The sequence below is a fragment of the Triticum aestivum genome, chromosome 4B (assembly GCF_018294505.1).
Source record: "Triticum aestivum cultivar Chinese Spring chromosome 4B, IWGSC CS RefSeq v2.1, whole genome shotgun sequence".
NCBI lineage: Eukaryota > Viridiplantae > Streptophyta > Magnoliopsida > Poales > Poaceae > Triticum > Triticum aestivum.
Window position 1 is genome coordinate 608469538 of NC_057804.1, and position 20321 is coordinate 608489858.

The 20321-nt window shown below is 42.5% G+C and overlaps 1 long non-coding RNA gene across 8 annotated transcripts; it reads right to left on the minus strand.

Moving 5' to 3' along the window:
- Nucleotides 1-1725: 1725 nt before the first annotated feature.
- Nucleotides 1726-19769, minus strand: LOC123089380 (uncharacterized). 8 transcript variants are annotated; one of them, XR_006442264.1, is made up of 6 exons: nucleotides 19486-19769; nucleotides 18890-18995; nucleotides 18654-18815; nucleotides 18483-18560; nucleotides 18358-18402; nucleotides 1726-1803 (listed from the first exon to the last, which is right to left on the minus strand). It is a non-coding gene; the product is annotated as an uncharacterized lncRNA (long non-coding RNA). The 8 variants fall into 8 exon arrangements; XR_006442268.1 differs by having other exon boundaries at nucleotides 1731-1752; XR_006442270.1 differs by having other exon boundaries at nucleotides 1731-1752; nucleotides 18483-18579.
- Nucleotides 19770-20321: the final 552 nt, after the last annotated feature.

Sequence of the window (20321 nt, forward strand, 5' to 3'; positions counted from 1 at the left end):
ACTGAAGCCTGAGAAGAAAGGCAATCAACCCGTAGAGGCATGTCTTGCTTGCCTATGTAATGCTTGCTCTCCTAGCCGTCTGTGAAAGGGTGCGGCACCTAGCACCCAGAGATAAAATTAGTCGATCCACCGCCGGAGCATACTTTGGTTTCGCCAGTAGCCTCCCCAGCTGCAAGGCTGCAAATGCACCACCGTTTTGTAAATAAGGCCAGTAGCCTCCACATTCGCCCTTCAAATAGTGCTTTCTTTCTAGCAGTCCATGGTGCCCACGCAAGAGCCCCAAAACCAAGCCCGGCGAGCATGCGATCCCAGCCAGTAGTACCCTGAATAAGATTTTAGAAATCTCTAAAACCCGCGGGCCTCCAATGGCCCTCCGTGGCATGCAAACCGAGCAGTATGTGGAACAAAAAGAATGAGGAGAGGGACTAGAATACTACGAGATTGTTTTTCAATTTACCCTGAAATAGGTCTCAGCTTTGAAGAAATTTGGCATTGGCCATAATGAAGATACTAAGATGTAATTTTAGCACCGTTGCTACACATATGTCGCATACATACACTGTGGACGCCGTAAGAAGAGAGAATATTTACACGTGTATACAAACTTCCCGCACACATCATCTGAATTACCATGGAATAATGCAGCACAAGTTCATCGGCCCTGCTGGTTGCTGGCCGGCGCAGGCCTACACCCGGCAGGAAGCCTGCATGCCCCAATGACGTCGACCCGTACGCTGCTTGCTAGTCGGCAGAACCGGGTCTGATCCTTCGGCTCGTACGTATGCGTATGCCCCACTTAGCACAAAGGTACTCAGGAGTACAAGCACGTGCATGCGACTGCATGGCTCCCCGATTTGTACGTGCGCCACGTACGTCCCGAGCCAAGCACGTGGTTGCTGTGCAGGGTCGAAAGCCGCTGTTGGATTCATCCGTGCATCGACGCTGCGGGATGACCGGAACGTGGCTAGATTTAGGTCTAGACTAGACGGACCCCCGGACCGCCTGGCCGTGGCGGTTGGACCTTTGCATATCATGGCCTGTCTCTGCAAGGCAGCAGGCCATAGGAAGACTTGCGCTGCACCAATCGACCGTCTATGGACCCTGCTTCTGGAGGGCATGTTCGTACTACGTGCCAGTGAGGCAGTGACAGTGAGAATTTAGCTCCAACGGACCTCATAATTTGGCATATTCCAAAGCAGCCTACCCGCTGCTACTTTAACCTCGTCTTTACTTAATCTAGACGCAACAAGACATCTATCAGACTACCCACATGCCACATGCATGTTGGCCCCTCAACAAGCTAGGGCTGCCGGGATGGGTGGCTGTGGCTCCCGCATACAAAACCAACCAACCAACCGAGAGCAACTGATAGCCCGCTTAATCATGATTTAGTACTGAAAGTATCCTCCTCATTATTTGGACCATTAAGAGATGTGAGCTCTCTCACCAAAACAAACCCCGAGTGTCTACGTCCTAGCTTGAGGCAATCTACTGATTGTTATGTTTGAGTTGCCCGGTTGAAAAGACCGTTGCGCTATCAATCATGCTCACAAGTCACAACCAAGCTCATGAGTCCATCAGCAGGCCTCAAGTTTAGATGCACAAGGGAATGGGATTTTCATTTCAGTAATATGAATGTCCTTATAGTTGTGCACTAGGCCGTGTTTCAGGCTATATTAATTTATAAAGCCAGGGTTTTCTTGTGCCTTTCTTCTAAAAATACGCGCTTGCGGTTGATGGTCTCCTAACCTCCTGCGCCGAGCAAAGGAACCAAGCAAACGAACTGAGCGATGCAGCGTTGAACTACACAGGAAGAGCAAATCAGGGGAGGAAATCTAAACCAAATTGAAGCACAAACTCAGTAAATAAGTCACCCACCACAGGGAAATGCAGCTGCTCTAACACTAACATGAGAACAAAAAGAAGAGTTCGTCCATAGCTACAAATGCAAGTGAATTTGCTTGGTATTGTATGGCAAAAAGCACTGGACAGATTATCTTACCCAAAGATGCAGAACTGCAGCTTAAGATAAAATTAGCAAGGGAACCTGCAAACAAACCACAGTCAACATGCCAGTTTTATATCCTCTCATATTTTTCATCTTTGTCATCTCAAGCTTTGATTTACCTTAAACAACACCTCGATGATATAGTTGTTCCAGATTAATAATCCAAACTACATCTTATACAATGGGCCATATAAAATCTGGAGCATATGACAACACCTGGATCAGTTAACACCTAGATCAGTTAAGAAAAATATGCCTTCCTGGGCTAGCACAGAGAGAAAGGGACGAACCTAGGAACCCGTAGATACAGCAGACTCCGAGCGCGGAGGCATCCATGCCAATCCGAAGGAGCACCAGTGGCATGCCCAAACCCCACCACCGGACAGCGAGCATAGCAGTGTTCCCCAACAGCTACAACTGTGAGGAACCTGGCACTAAAGCCTAACCACAACCTGCACAGCACAAGAGAATCAACATACACGGCACACGGCGAGCGGAAAAGGGGAAAAGAGGAGAGGGCGCTCACCATTGCCTTGCCGGTGCCACCGGCGATGCCCCACTGCTCCTGGAGGCGTCAGTGGTGGTGTCGAGGCTGAGGGCGAGGAAGGGCTGGTCGCCGGTTCCAGTTGCATCTGAAAAAAAACAAGAACTAAACATCAACCACATGATGTGCAGTGAAGACTATACGTGGTTGAATGAGTTTGTATCAGGAAACATGTCAGCCTAGATGAGCACCCACACAAGAAAAATGATCTCGGTGACAGTGTTTGTTTATCACTACAGATAAAACTAATTATATACTGTGGTCCTCTGATTATGTACATGCCATGCCAGACTAACGCAATGAAATTAATACGGAGACAAGATTGCTAATCTTTCTAGTTTATATATTCAGTTGACTTTCTAAATTAATTACACCAATTCACATACACGCATGTACATTGAATCTGACAATCACTCAGGTCTATGGCTCTTGCGGGTGCACTATTTGCTGATCTTTTTTTTGTTGATCAGTTCACCACAAAACAATACATTTGTTCAGTTGTTCTAACTATCACGAAATTCATCTCTTGAATAGGTGAAGAATTTATGACAAAAAAGGACAGCATACTTACATTCCACATCAAGCAACAACCATGAAATTTAGAGCATCCCTAGCTGAGCTCCAAATCAGCAACCTCCATAGAGTTTTCTTCAATTAAAAGTGCAACAATTATTAAGGAAAGAGAAAGACACTAAATAAAAACTCATGGAGGGATGGTACCTGACACTTTATTCTAAAGCAAAACAGAACTATGTATGTATGTTCATATGTGCATTCATCGGCATTCCATCGATGGAGAGCCACATAAACCAAATCTCCCATGACTGAAATGGTTAATGGAAACAAAATCCTGACGGGCGAGAGGACGTGAGTGGTATGCCTAGCCTACGATTCGTTCAGATGCTGAGGCACATTCAACACCGTGGACACATCCGATGGCTCCAACTCATCTGTGCAAACAAAATCATGTCATCAGTCAATCCAGCGCTCCGAGTCCCCAAAACTGAACCACGAGTAAACAGTACCTTGCAAGGGGGAAGTCACGCAAGGTGATTACGGTCATGCCATTGACGAACTTGCGGAGGTCCTCGCTAATGCTGTAGCGCTCGAGCTCGCCCGCGGAGAGAGTGATAGCCCATGCCCGCTCAACGTCCTCGTCCTCCTTCTGCCGAACGTGAGGACGATGAGAGGCGGCTAGAGAGGGCGTGCAGCAGCAACGGACTTGGGCGCCGACTTCTTCTTCGCCGACGTGGTTCCCTTGTGCGGGCGCTTGGTGACCGTGGCCGACTGGTCAGCCTTGGGCGCGGCCTTGGCGGAGGCCTACTGGTCAGCCTCGGGCACGGCTTTGCCTCGCCTCGCCATTCCTCCTTCCCTCCTGTGGGAGCCGGGGCCGGACCGGGGCATTAGGGTTTGGGCGGCGCCAGATCGGAAGGGTGGAAGGAGGAGAACGTGAGGGGAGGAGGCCAGGCGGCAATGGGAAGGAGGCAGTGGTGGCGGTGCTAGGGGCGAAAGGAGGAGAGGGAGGCACGGGTGCGGGCGACGCTAGGGGGAGAGGGAGGCGCGGGTGCGGCGGCGCTAGGGGAAGAGGAAGAGGAGAGGGAGGCGGGGCGAGTGCGGGAGAAGGAAGGCAGCGGCTAGGTCGTCAAGCGGCTGGCTTTTATATCCCTGTGAGTGAAATGACGAAAATGCCCCCGCAGGGCTGGCTATTTACGCGCGGTGGCACGGTGTTATGTTTGAGTTGCCCAGTTGAAAAGACCGTTGCGCTATCAATCATGCTCACAAGTCACAACCAAGCTCATGAGTCCATCAGCAGGCCTCAAGTTTAGATGCACAAGGGAATGGGATTTTCATTTCAGTAATATGAATGTCCTTATAGTTGTGCACTAGGCCGTGTTTCAGGCTATATTAATTTATAAAGCCAGGGTTTTCTTGTACCTTTTTTCTAAAAATACGCGCTTAGAGACCTGAAAACATATATGCACTGGTTATAACGAAAAAAGAGACTTCAAGCACGTATCATTAGGGTGCTTTAAGATGTTTACAAATATGAGTTGGGCCCAGAAGCGGATTTATTTGATGTGTGATATCTATTTGAGTATGTGCACCTCTAAGAGCATCTACAGCCGGGTGCCTAAAACAGCCCTCAAACACCGGGACGGATGGCCCGGTAAAAAAAAGCAACCCAGACGGGCGCCTGAAATGGGCCTCAAACGCCCGGGTTGACCGGCACCCCTCATATCCAGCCCAGGTTGAGCATTTTGTTTTGATTTTTGAATAATTAGAAAATAACACTCTTAAGTTCTGAAAAATTCTTAATTTTTTTCTACAAGTTCATATGGATGCATATTACGTACACATGTGTAAAGTTTGCTGATGAAATAAGTAAAGGCGCGAGCTCATCCCTCTAACCAAATATATAGGGCCTAATACGTTTTTGAGGTTACCCTTGACCACGGTTAAATTAATAATATATGACATGCATATTACACAAAGCATACCGTCAAATTTGTATGTGAAAGGTGATTCTAATGATACAATTTTTATAACATACATCCCATATATTATCGGTTAAAGGTAACTTCGCAAAACTTATTAGCCCATATATATTTGGATGAAGGGAGTACACAAATACGACAAGATCTTGATGAACAGTGTCACATTTATGTCTCACATGGTTACTTATTTCATCGCACAAATTTTCACATATGTAATGCAGATCCATAGGAACGTGTATATTTTTTTTAAAAACTTCATAATACCATTTGACACTATTGAAAATATAATGTTCACTGGAGCACGAGCACCAATGTAGTTTATTATGTACAATGGCTATATATGATTTGTATTATTATAGATTGAGAATAAGGACGCAGAGGAAACACAGATAACTATTCGCTCAGAGGTGTGGCATTAGAGTCAAAGCTCTAGATACATTCCCAAATCATCTCTTATTGATGTAGAGATCAGGTTATAAATTTGAACATGAAACACTATGTACAACGTTTGTATTGTTGACTCTGGATAAAAATGCATGGCCGCTCACACTAGTAGAAAAAGGGTCAAATGTGAAGCACAATAGTGCCGGTTGGAATTTCAGCCGGCACTAATGTGTACACTAGTGCCGGTTCGTGGCGGCGATCAATAGCACCGGTTCGTGGCGAACCTTTAGTACCTGTTCATGCCACGAACCGGTACTAAAGAGGCTGTGTCAGCCTGCGGTCAGGCTATGGCCCCACCATCACAATTTAGTGCCGGTTCGTACCACGAACCGGTACTAATGAGGTTATGGCAAGCTGTTTTTAGTCCCACCTCGCTCCCTAACAAGCCTTTTACCACCTTAAATATGTTATTTCTCAAACTATCACAAGCACTTGGTCTTCATTGAACTCTATGTGTAGAATTTGTAGCCGCAATATGAGTTTTCATCGGTTTATAAATCGTTGATGACTCATATTGATAATTCAGATTGTACACACAAAGATCATTGATGATCAAAGTATTTTTGATGTTATAAGATCATATTGACAATTTAGACTGTAAAGAAATATAAGATCATGATCTAAATGCTCTTATATTTTTTGCGTTCAGTATGCACCATTCAAAGCGACGCCATCAACTTTCAACCGTTTATGCCTTCATTTGCTATTTGTTTTGAGAACTAAATGATCTAGAAATTGAAAAGCACTACAAATGAACTCTGAAAAAGTTGAAACTTGGCATGGTATCATCATTTCACCCACATATCATGTTCAAAAAAGTAGAGAGGATTACGGCAAAAACTAGATGCACTTCGTTTACAAACTGGACAATCTCTTTCGAAGTATTCGGGTTTATGAGGTTATGGCAAACTGTTTTTTAGTCCCACCTCGCGAAGTGAGAGGGACTAGGAGCGGTTTATAAGCCCTGAGTGCAGAGACGATGAAGAAGAGGCTCAATGCTCACGTTGCTTAGCTTCAAGCCTTTAGGAATACGGTAGACTGCATGGAGCTATGCGCAGTGCAGTTTACACTATTCCGAATGGCTTGAAGCAAATTAACGAGCATTGCACCTCTTTTTTATTTTTAATAACTTATTACAACTCCGGACTTCTTCTGTTATGGCAAAAACTAATTGCACGTCGACATTTCTTTTTTTTTAAGTTATAACTTCAGACTTTGACCATCAAGTTTTGCAGAAAAGAAGAAAAACTATAGCTGAAAAGAAAAAAAAAAAACTACTCAGAAATAAATAGAAGAAAATAAATATAGCAGAAAAGAAAAAACTATTCAGAAATAAATAGAAGAAAAAATAAAGCAGAAAAAAAAATTATATTTGCTATTTTTCAATCGTTTACAAAATGATCATGAAATTGAAAATAACTACAAAATGAACTCTGAAAATGTTGAATTTTGGCAAACTAGATAAAAAACTACTCACAAATAAATAGAAGAAAATAAATATAACAGAAAAGAAAAAACTATACAAAAAACTACGCAGAAAGAAGAAGAAGAAGAAGAAGAAGAAGGAGAAGAAGAAGAAGAAGAACAACAACAACAACAACAAGAAGAAGAAGAGTAGGAGAAGGAGGAAGAAGAAGAGGAAGAGGAGGAAGAAGAAGGAGAAGAAGAAGAGGAGGAGGAGGAGAAGGAGGAGAAGAAGAAGAAGAAGAAGAGGAAGAAGAAGAGTAGGAGAAGAAGAAGAGGAGAAGGAGGAAGAAAAAGAAGAAGAAGAAGAAGAAGAAGAAGAAGAGGAAGAAGAAGAGGAGGAAGAAGAAGAAGAAGAGGAAGAAGATGAAGAAGAAAAAGAAGAAGAAGAGGAGGAGGAAGAGGAGGAGTAGGAAGAAGAAGAAGAAGAAGAAGAAGAAGAAGAAGAAGAACAAGAAGAAGAAGAAGAAGAAAATATTCACAAAGAAACTAAATACAGCAAAAAAACCTTTTCAGAAATAAATATAAGAAAAAAATAAAGCAGAAAAGAAATAACTATACAAAAAATTACTCAAAAATAAATACAAGAAAATAAATAATGCAGAAAAGAAAAAAATGTTGGGGCACTGCCTTGTGGGCCTGCTAGACCTAGGGTGTGCAAATACAGGCCCAGAAGGGCCACCAGGCTCACAGGGCAACGCGCCCTAGTTAGGCCCAGAAGCCTGTTATATAGAGGAGTTCGAATGGACAGCCGCGGCTGGGTTTATAAACCAGTGCGGCTGCCCTTCGCTCGGCGAGGTGGGACTAAAAGTAGCGCACTGCGGGTGGCAGCGCAGGGCCATTAGTATCGGTTGGTGGCCCCAACCGGTACTAAAAGGTTGCCCTTTAGTACCGGTTGGAGCCACCAACCGGTACTAATGGCCCTCGTTTCCCGCCGCTTGGGCTGGCTAAAATTGGCCTTTAGTACCGGTTGGAGCCACCAACCAGTACTAAAGGCACATCCTATATATATGACACTTACGAAAATTCAGTTATCGTCGCCAGTTCGTTCCACTTTTCTCGCGCGCGTGAGTCTCGATCTCGACGGCGCCGATGCCGCCGCGCCGCCGTGCTGTCGCCCTCGCCGCCCCCGCCGCCCGTCGTCGTCGTCGCCGCGTGCCCCCGCCGCCCGTCGTCGTCGCCGCCCCCGCCGCCCATACGCGCCCGGCCCGCTCCATACATGCACACACACGCACACTACACACACACACATACATACACACACACATGTACACACACACACACACTACACACACATACACACAGACACACACAAACACACACACACACTACACGTACACTACACATGTACACACATATACACACACACTACACACACACATATTTTTTTACTTATTTTCTGTTTAATTTCTAATGTTTAGATGAATTAGAACTATCTTGTTTATTTTTAGAATGTTAGAAATATTATCATCGATGAATTAGAAATATGTTAATGTTTAGTTCAACTAGTTAAATTAATATAATAACTAGTTTATTTTTAGTAAATATGATGCTTAGTTGAACTAGTTGAATTAATATATAGAACTAGTTTATTTTTAGTAAATGTTTAGTTGAACTAGTTGAATTAATATATAGAACTAGTTTATTTTTAGTAAATGCTTAGTTGAACTTGTTGAATTAATATATAGAACTAGTTTATTTTTAGTAAGTAAATGCTTAGTTCAACTAGTTGAATTAATATATAGAACTACTTTATTTTAGTATATGCTTAGTTTGAACTAGTTGAATTAATATAACTAGTTTATTTTTAGTAAATGTTTAGTTGAACTAGTTGAATTAATATATAGAACTACTTTATTTTAGTATATGCTTAGTTTGAACTAGTTGAATTAATATAACTAGTTTATTTTTAGTAAATGTTTAGTTGAACTAGTTGAATTAATATATATAGAGAACTAGTTTATTTTTAGTAAATGTTTAGTTGAACTAGTTGAATTAATATATAGAACTACTTTATTTTAGTATATGCTTAGTTTGAATTAATATAACTAGTTTATTTTAGTAAATGCTTAGTTGAATTACTAGAAGTAGTTGAATTAATTGAATTAGTAAGTGATTAATGTTTCGCCTAATATGAACATAGGAAATGTCGTCTGACGACGGAAAAAATTTCATTATGTGCGATTACTGTGAAGACCAGCGCGGCCAGTGCGATAGAAATTTCCTTGTTGATGGTAGGCGATTCAGCATCAAGCTGGATGAGACTTTCGAATTCGATACAGTAAGTCACAACGACAAAGTCTGTTTTCGTAATTAAGCATGACTTATATATGCTTCATTTGCCTGACTTATAATTTTTAATTTTCACTATTCTACTAGCGCATCCCGTGCCATGCAAGAATTTTTGTCTTGGATAAGATAGGTTTCAAAGATATGGAAACTATGGAGGTAAAGAGAGCTTACCTGAAAACTGAGCATGATGGTTATACTTTCAACGTCAAAGTATACAATACACACACGTACACATATTTTGAATGCAAAACTTGGCAAGCACTATGCAAGGCTTATGCATTTGAGCCTGGTATGGTTATCACCTTTGATATTCGTCCGGAAGATGATATTGAAGGTAATAGAGACATATGGGTCGATGTGCAGACGCCTCCAGTTCTACCATTATGTGAGTTCTTCTCATCTATATTTTTGTCTTTGATATTGCTTATTCAAAAATAACTGACAACTAATTTCTATTGACAGCTTATCTCCATTCAACCAAACATGTCCGGCGCTTGGTAGACAGGACCTACTACTGTCCCGGAGCTGAACTAAACTACGAGGAAATAAGTCATTATGTTTCATGGCTTGAGGATCTTCATACTGTCAAGACAAATTTTCTTCCTGCACTTAGAAATGTTAGTACTCAAAACGTGCGACCAATAGTGATGGTATTGAACTACGGTCACATCTATTTAGGAATGATGGTAAGATATTTACTATTTGTCCTCAGTGCATATTTTGCATACATATTTTTTTGCTAAACTTTCATTGCTAAGTATATTAATTAAGTACTATACGATGTTCTTCAACAGGGACTCCCGATGACAGTTATGCCTCAGGGGATCGAGACTAAAGGTCAGATGTCAATTGTTAGCTTACGGCCAAGAGATCCTGCATTGCACATGAATGCATTCAAGATTTCTAGAAGCGATGAATGCTTAATAGTGAAAGATTGGGGGAAAATTGTTAATGATCGCAGAGAAGTACTAGGAGGCAGCAATGAGAAGCGCGGCCCACGTTTAGGAGACAGGTTCATCGGCATGCTCCAGTATGATCAATCAGGAGAGCTATACATGTTCTATGCTATTTTACCAGAGAGAGAGTAGCTACCAGGAGTGATTTAGCTAGTTCTTCATGTTGCTCTTAATTAGTACTTGTCCTTTCATGTCCGTCTTCTTCATTTTGAACTTAAGTGATTTGCTTTTGTGATGTTATATATGAACGCTTATATCATGACAATCATGTTGAACTCGATGATTGGTTCTACTAGAAATTCTATTTATATATATATGCATAACGTGTACAATGTGTAGTATCGTAAAATACCAGCAAACGAAAAAGAATTAAAATGGAAAAACAAAATTAAATGAAAAAGAAATCATAAAACTAAAACCCCCCCAAACCTTATAGTACCGGTTGGTCTTACCAACCGGTACAAAAGGGCTCCAGGCCCCCGGAGCTGGCTCATGCCACGTGGTTGCCCTTTAGCACCGGTTCGTGCTGAACTGGTACTAAAGGGGGGGGGGGCTTTAGTGCCCACACTTTAGTGCCGGTTATGGAACCGGCACTAAAGGGCCTTACGAACCGGTGCTATTGCCCGGTTCTGCACTAGTGTCAGTTAAAAAAAAGGGGGACTTTAGGTATGTGCCATTATCCAGTTCCCACATTCGGTATCTGCCACTAAATGTTCTAAAACTATGGCTAGGCGGTTAAAGAGCTACACCCCCCTGCACGCTGTCCCCGCGACTCACAGTCAGGTCATCCCTCATTCTCAATTAATCATGTGCCACTATGTATGTTCACGCCTTAGTTGGGTCTGCCTCGATGGGTGGCTCCCACATATAAAACCAACCAACCAAGCTAGTAGTGATAGCTCGCTTAATCATGATATAGCACTGAAATATCCTCTTAATTTGGACCATTAAGACGTGAGCTCTCTCATCGAACTAAACCCGAGTGTCTATGTCCTAGCTTGGGGCATCTACTGATTATTGAGTGTTAACTTTCAGGTACCCGGTTGAAAATACTATTCCACTATCCTGCTCAAATGTCACAACCAAGCTCATGAATACATCAACAAGCCACAAGTCTAACTACACAAAGAGGGAGGAATTTTTGTTCCGATAGTATTAATGTGCTTATAATTGAACATTATGGTCGTGTTTTGGGCTTTATTAATTTAAAGCTGGTCAATTTTGGTGTCTTTCTTCCAAAAATATGTTCTCATAAGCCTCGCCACGTAGATACTCTCATCTTTACAAGTGCAGGGAGGAAGCTGAGGAGAGGATTTATTTGATGCTTGATTTTGAGTATGTGCATCCCTAAACATAGGAATTTATTGTACATACTCGAAATCAAGCATCAAATAAATGAATTTCTTGCACAGGAATTTCGAGTGTGTGCATCCCTAAACGTGGCATCTACAAAGGTTATATATGATTAGTATTATTATAGAGTGAGAATAAGGCTGGAGAGGGAACATAGATGACTTCCTCGCACGAAGGTGTGGCTCTACAAAGAGTCAAACCTCTAGATACTTTCCCAAATTGTCACTTATTGATGTCGGGATTACTTTTAGTAATTTGTACATGAAACATTATATAAAACATTTGTAGTGTACACTTTTGATAAAATGCATGGTTAAAAAAAATCATCTATTGTACTCTTTCCTTGTGCATGTCCTTGGTATCCTTCTTTTTCTCGAACACAAGCCAATACATGTCATGTTGTATTAGAAGGAGAATGCCGAGAAGATGCAAAGTTAGCAAAGCCAAACAAGCCAAGATATGCAAAGCTAGCAAGCAAAAAAGAAATTAAGGAAACAAAACTTAACTAGAACAAAACAGAAATAGTTAGCAAGGGTTAGCGCTGAATAATTGAGATAATTGTCTGGAGGCCTAGAGTGCAGATGTAGCCTCTTTAATAGTTCTTTTTGAAAAGTCAACCTTGTTGAGTTTGAACAAGTTTATTAAGAAAAATATTAAACTAACAATACCAGATAAAAAATAATATGATGTGATGTATCTTATGATATTTATTAGGTATCACAAACTATAGATAATTTTTCTACAAACATCATCGAAGTTAACCAAGCTTGATATTCCTACAAGTTACATTATATACTAGATAGGAAACGCGCCTTGGCGCGTGGTGCGGCTCAACCCATTATCCAAACATATAAACAAAGTATATATTATTGCAAGAAAAGTTGCCGAGAATGGATCAGTTTAATGCATAGAAGCGGAAAATTGCCTTTATAGATAACATGGTTGTGTCAAATACATGGCATATGTCCAGACAACACTAAATGGGCAGTGCAATCAGTCGCACCAAATGCCCAGCAGCATTTTGGCACCAAAAATAAACCAACACAACAGGGCGCACATACTATATATTTCAGAGGTAATAAATAGCACACATAATATAGACAACTGAACCATCATATATTTCTAAAAGTAAGATGCTTGTGATAGTAATGGTTCAGTTATGATAGACGATTCGGATGGCATGTCTTCCAAATGCCGAGGTCACAGAAATGGTAACATGATTTACCAAAATCAAGTCCAAATGCTTGTGAAGAGAAACGATATTTACTGTTCGTCTACAACATATGTGTTTGTGAGTCTGTCTCTCCTAGCTGGAACATCATTAAAATCGTCGTCCCAAAATAAATCATCATGGTCACCTGTCTCTTATGTTTGCAACTTTGTCTTCTCCTAGCTAGAACATCATTACAGTTAGAAAGCCCTCTCATCCCTGCAGAACAGTGAACATGAACAAACTGGACGATTATATAAAAGACATATTTCTTAGACCCACTATATACGGAGAGCATCGACAGGCAATCATAATAATTATATTCGGATACAAAATAGACAGAGCAACAAATATGGATATTTCCATGAAGTTGGAAAGAGATGTGTACAAATATTATGTGTACACTACCAACTTGAGTATCAGAATCAAATGTGGATCCGAACCCACTGCAAACAAACAACTTTCACATTCTAGTCTGCACAACAATTCAGTCACTCAAATCTATGCTATAGTTGCAGGCTACAACATAACTACAACCACTTAAGAAAACTGGAGTAGGGCACCAAGATGTGGGTTACCTGAAGCGGAAAAGCTAGGAGGAGGGAGCACGACCATGCCAACCCGAAGTCTGCCTCTGCAAGCTGCACACTGCCATGTTGTGGAGCAGCAGGATGAGCATCTCGTTGTGGACGGTGGCGACAGCACCGCAGATGGCTGGACATCCTCTCCTCTCTCTCTTGCCAGCGCACCTTCTACCGCGTCCAAAGGAACGACGACGGCGCCACAATAAGCTCGGTCACCATGTAGTCTCTGTGGCCCGCACTCCTCCTTCCCCTCACTACTAGGGAAAAGCCTAGCAGCAGCGTGGGTTTTAGGCCTATCAGTAGCGCGGGAAGGAGCGCTACTGATAAGGCGCTACAGCTAATGCTTAGCAATAGCGCGCCTGGACCCACGCTACTGATAAATTGACTTAGTAGTAGCGCTTCTTCAGAACCGCGCTACTGGTAATTAGTAGTAGCGCTTCTCCTTTCCCGCGCTACTACTATTATTTAGTATTTTGTTTCTTTTTTATTTCATGTTGTATTCATATACCTTTACACAAGTTTTCATACAACAGGAATTTAGAGATTGTTTTTACATCATAATGAGTTATTACATCATGGGGGAAAGAACCGCGGATTAGTTTCAAGTGGATGTCCATCCACTTGAAACTAATCCACGGTTCTTTCACCCAATGATATAATAATATCATCATCATCATCATATCATTAACAACTTATCATCATAATACATCATTGTCATATAACACCTCCTCAAGATCATCGTTTTCATCATTGACATCACATAACACCTTCTCAAGATCATCATTATCAACTCTAACACATTACCACATAATAAACATATTGTACCTCATAGGACCTATTACATTCGATTAAGACCTACTATATTTTCTAAGGTAAAATAGCAAAAAACAAGATAGCCCCTGACTCTCCATTATGGAGAATGAAGATTAGCCTGTCTTGAATTCTTGCCTTTCGCTGAATGTTACTTCCAAGAACCTCCTTGCGAATGTCCATACATTTCTTCCATTCTTTGATGAACATGTGTTCACGGGTTTTAGAAATCCGATATGCACCGGTGAGCTCCGTAGATTTACCTGGCAGTATGTTCAGAACTGAGAGGCGACCATGCAGAGACATCAGATGAGGCACACAATCCATCGGGAGTTTCTGTTGAAAAACATAATAATAACTTCGTAGTTAGCAATGATGTACTAGTTTTAAAAGTATGCAAAAGATGCACGGATGTCGTAATAGTAAAAAATCTTACCAGGATATCTCCAGAGAAGTTACCGTGGTTCAACACATGCACTAGTGGCACGTATTCACCATAATTTGGAGGAGTTCGATAATAGTTATTGTAATTCTCAAGAAGAGTACAAAATGCGATAAGATGATTTTTCTCCTTATACGTTAACTCGGTGCCATCGGTGTAGTGGGTTTTATCTACCATCTTCCGCACAGTCTTTGAAGAATCAAAATAAGCTATCAATGGAAATAAGGTATCAACTATTTTGAAATAAACACTATAAATTAGTTAATAACTATGTTTGAGAAACTCACATAGCGGTACAATCGGAAGCGTATCAACAAGGACCCAAATGTCGATATTGTCTTGCTCGATGTCAGGATCACCAAGATCCATGGTGACAATCATACCCTCATAAAAACCATACATTTTGCAAAGTGCTTCCAAATTTTGGCAACCAAAATGGGTTACGCTCTGAGCATTGCACAAATTTACTTCAAAATCCATATCATGATGGGTCCTTAGGTGTATTTTCTTTGTTTTGAAATTTTCTTGGTCTTCAAAACCCATTCTCTCCAAGATATAGCGTCTTGCATGGCATGGGATAAGCTAGTCGAATTTTAAAATATGAAAATTAGACGTTGAAATAGTTGAAGTCATGCTTAATTACGAAAAAAACACTTGTCGTTGTTGCGTACCGTTTCACAATCGAAGGTCTCCTCGAGCTTAATGCTGAAGCGCCGATCTTCGTCCAGCCGAACGAACCTGTCGCACATACCTCGATCATCGTGGCACCAGCTACACTCCCCCGGGAGACTGTCGTTGTCCGAGTACGACATTTCCTACGTTCATAATTCAAAGATTAAACTTGTACATATTCTAGCACAAGTCATGCCAGAATTCACGAAAAAATCCGGCATGACCTTTGCTAAAAAAGGACATATCGAGCGCCTGAAATTTACCGGAACGGAAATTAATCAACACTCCGACAAAACATAGACCACTCAAAGATGTAAACTGAACATGAAGGGCCACTTGGGCAACCACATATCCTATTTGAGCAACAACACAAGATATACAAGGATATTTGGCTGGTCTCACCTCGATGTCGGAGGGGGTCGGTGATTGGGACGACGGCGGGGATGTCGGAGGGGGTCGGTGACGGGGACGACGGCGGGGATGTCGGAGGGGGTCGGTGACGGGGACGACGGTGGTCACCTGAAACCATATAAGTTATCACTAATACATCCCGAATAATTGCTTAAACTAAAAAATAACAACAAATATGACCTGCTCAACTAGTTTTATTAATTCAACTAGTTCTTACTAAATATAAACGTACTATAAATTGAAAAAAACTAGTTCTTTCTAAAAATAAAGTAGTTTAACTAGTTATATTAATTATCTTACTAAAAATACATTAGTTCTATTAATTCAACTACTTCAACTAGTTTATTAATTTACTTACTAAACTAGTTATGAACCCTAAATTAACATCTACTACTACTAAAAATCTAGTACTAACTAAATTAACATCTAGTACTAGCTATGAACCCTAAATTAACATCTATAACTACTAAATCTAGTACTAACTAGTCGCAGGGGGTGGGAGCGACGGAGAGGTAGCTAGGGGCGGCGAGGTCGAGGGCGGTGGGAGGAGGGCTGCCGGTGGAGGAGGGAGAGGGCGGCCGCAGGCGGAGGGAGGAGGGCGGAGGCAGAGAAGGGAGGGGCGGCCGCAGGCGGAGGGAGGATGTGAGAGGAGGAGGGAGGAGGGAGGGAAGGAGGGGAGTACCTCGGCGGCGGACGGACGAAGGCGGTAGCGGCGGCGACGCACGATGACGGTTATCGGCACGGGGGGCGAGAGTAAGAGTGCGAGTGAGGGCGCCGGTCGTGTGCGTGGGGATAAGGTAGGTATAGTTGTAGCGCGTTTGCCGAAACGCGCTACAGATAATCAGAATAGAAGTAGCGCGTTGCACATAAACCGCTACTGCTAAGTGTAACTATACAACAAATACGTCAATGCAAAAATACATTGGCCATCAATGATCTTTTTCTGTACAATCTGAATTGTCAATATGAGTCCTATCTGGTAGGAACCGGAGAGGACTCATATTGCAGCCACAAATTTTACACATAGAGTTCAGTGAAGACCAACTGGTTGTGGTAGTTTCAGAAATAACATATTTAAAGTGGTAAACACCCTGTTCACGGAGCGAGGTGGGACTAAACTTGTGGGCTGATCTTACCAGTAGCGATTTTCCCATAAGTGCGCTGCTGCTAACTTCTATAGCAGTAGCGCTGTTCAATAAAGTGTGCTACTGCTATAACTAGCGGGGGGGGGGGGGGGGGGGCGAGGTCATAGCAATTATAGCAGCAGTGCGGTTTGCGGTGGCCGCCCTACTGCTATTTTCCTGTCAGCAGCGCGTTTCTCTAACACGCGCTGTTGCTAAATAGCAGTAGCGTGTATTTTAGGGAGCGCTGCTGGTAAGATTTTGTGTATAGGCTTTTCCCTAGTAGTGCCTGCCTGGTCCCGATGGGGAGGAGGGAGGCGCAGACATGCGTGCGAGGAGCACTAGAGGGAGTGGATTTTAAAGCTTGAATCAACAATTCCATAACTATACAAATCCAACATGAATAAATATCCGCCGCCGCTTCTCCAGTATGATAGTTGACTGAAATTTGGAATACTAAATAGGCAATTTGCAGAGAGAGACGCATATGGGTCTTGTAAATTGGCAGAACCCGTTCAAGCATAGAAAGCTCTGTTTTATCAGTAAGCTTCAGTTCAGGAGAATCCACAGGATCAAGCTCTACTAAAATGCCGCCTATTGACCTTTGTGCCACCTCAAGCTTCTACATAAAGAACACTCAGATTTTCCCAACAGGTAATCATACAAATAATCCAGTAGATTGCGTTTGATACAAAGGACATTCATGTTAGCAAAAAAGTAGCAACACCTATGGTATCCGTTGAAGGTAATAACTACCGCAGGCAAGATCGAAAGCGCACCTTGACACGTGGTACCTATCTCAGATACTGATCAAGCTTTTGGTATTTCAAAAGAAGTACAGGAAGCAAAACAATTGCTTGCATCCAACGCATATACACGGACTTTAGTTTTTACTTCGTGAGAAACAATATGATGTATTAGTCACCACTCTGATGTAAAAGAGTCAAGAGAGTCCATCTTGCTGAAAAAACTGAAATAGTCAGGAACACACTGAAAACCTCGCTCCCTCCCTCCCTCTCTTTCTCTCTCTCACTCAAATGTGGCCTCGAAGCAACCATAAGATGATATTAAAAACCTTAGGGTCCTCTTTTCCCTTTCTAATTTTATCCTTTCTCAACATGTACCAGAGAGATACATATATTCATGCAAAGAACCTTTTTTTATTCAGGTAATAAATTGTTGGTGCCCTCAAATCTGAAGTTTTACCTTTACTTGAGGATGCCTAAAATCAGGTTAAAGATGGTCCTTGGCTTCTGAACTTCTTTTTATTACTCCTCCTTACGGTTGATGGTCTCCTAACTTCCTGCGCCGAGCAAAGGAACCAAGAGAATGAACTGAGCGATGCAGCGTTGAACTACATAGGAAGAGCAAGTCAGGGAGAAAATCTAAACCAAATTGTAGCACAAACTCAGTAAATAAGTCACCCACCACAGGGAAATGCAGCTGCTCTAACACTAACATGAGAACAAAAAGAAGGGTTCGTCCATAGCTGCAAATGCAAATGAATTTTCTTGGTATTGTATGGCAAACGCACTGCACAGATTATCTTACCCAAAGATGCAGAACTGCAGCTTAAGATAAAATTAGCAAGGGAACCTACAAACAAACCACAGTCAACATGCCAGTATTATATCCTCTCATATTTTTCATCTTTATCATCTCAAGCTTTGATTTACCTTAAACAACACCTCCATGATATAGTTGTTCCAGATTAATAATCCAAACTGCATCTTATACAATGGGCCATATAAAATCTGGAGCATATGACAACACCTGGATCAGTTAAGACCTAGATCAGTTAAGAAAAATATGCCTTCCTGGGCTAGCACAGAGAGAAAGGGACGAACCTAGGAACCCGTAGATACAGCAGACTCCGAGCGTGGAGGCATCGATGCCAATCCGAAGGAGCACCAGTGGCATGCCCAAACCCCACCACCGGACAGCGAGCATAGCAGTGTTCCCCAACAGCTACAACTGTGAGGAACCTGGCACTAAAGCCTAACCACAACCTGCACAACACAAGAGAATCAACATACACGGCACACGGCGAGCGGAAAAGGGGAAAAGAGGAGAGGGCACTCACCATTGCCTTGCCGGCGCCACCGGTGATGCCCCACTGCTCCTGGAGGCGTCAGTGGTGGTGTTGAGGCTGAGGGCGAGGAAGGGCTGGTCGCCGGTTCCAGTTGCATCTGAAAAAAAACAAGAACTAAACATCAACCACATGATGTGCAGTGAAGACTATACGTGGTTGAATGAGTTTGTATCAGGAAACATGTCAGCCTAGATGAGCACCCGCACAAGAAAAATGATCTCGGTGACAGTGTTTGTTTATCACTACAGATAAAACTAATTATATACTGTGGTCCTCTGATTATGTACATGCCATGCCAGACTAACACAATGAAATTAATACGGAGACAAGATTGCTAATCTTTCTAGTTTATATATTCAGTTGACTTTCTAAATTAATTACACCAATTCACATACACGCATGTACATTGAATCTGACAATCACTCAAGTCTACAGTATATGGCTCTTGCGGGTGCACTATTTGCTGATCTTTTTTTTGTTGATCAGTTCACCACAAAACAATACATTTGTTCAGTTGTTCTAACTATCACGAAATTCATCTCTTGAATAGGTGAAGAATTTATGACAAAAAAGGACAGCATACTTACATTCCACATCAAGCAACAACCATGAAATTTAGAGCATCCCTAGCTGAGCTCCAAATCAGCAACCTCCATAGAGTTTTCTTCAATCAAAAGTGCAACAATTATTAAGGAAAGAGAAAGACACTGGATAAAACCTCATGGAGGGATGGTACCTGACACTGAATTCTAAAGCAAAACAGAACTATGTATGTATGTTCATATGTGCATTCATCGGCATTCCATCGATGGAGAGCCACATAAACCAAATCTCCCATGACTGAAATGGTTAACGGAAACAAAATCCTGACGGGCGAGAGGACGTGAGTGGTATGCCTAGCCTGCCATTCGTTCAGATGCTGAGGCACATTCAACACCGTGGACACTCCGACGGCTCCAACTCATCTGTGCAAACAAAATCATGCCATCAGTCAATCCAGCGCTTCGAGTCCCCAAAACTGAACCACGAGTAAACAGTACCTTGCAAGGGGGAAGTCACGGAAGGTGATTACGGTCATGCCGTTGACGAACTCGCGGAGGTCCTCGCTAATGCTGTAGCGCTCGAGCTCGCCCGCGGAGAGAGTGATAGCCCATGTCCGCTCAACGTCCTCGTCCTCCTTCTGCCGAACATGAGGACGATGAGAGGCGGCTAGAGAGGGCGTGCAGCAGCAACGGACTTGGGCGCCGACTTCTTCTTCCCCGACATGGTTCCCTTGTGCGGGCGCTTGGTGACCATGGCCTACTGGTCAGCCTTGGGCGCGGCTTTGGCGGAGGCCTACTGGTCAGTCTAGGGCGCGGCTTTGCCTTGCCTCGCCATTCCTCCTTCCCTCTTGTGGGAGCCGGGGCCGGGCCGGGGCGTTAGG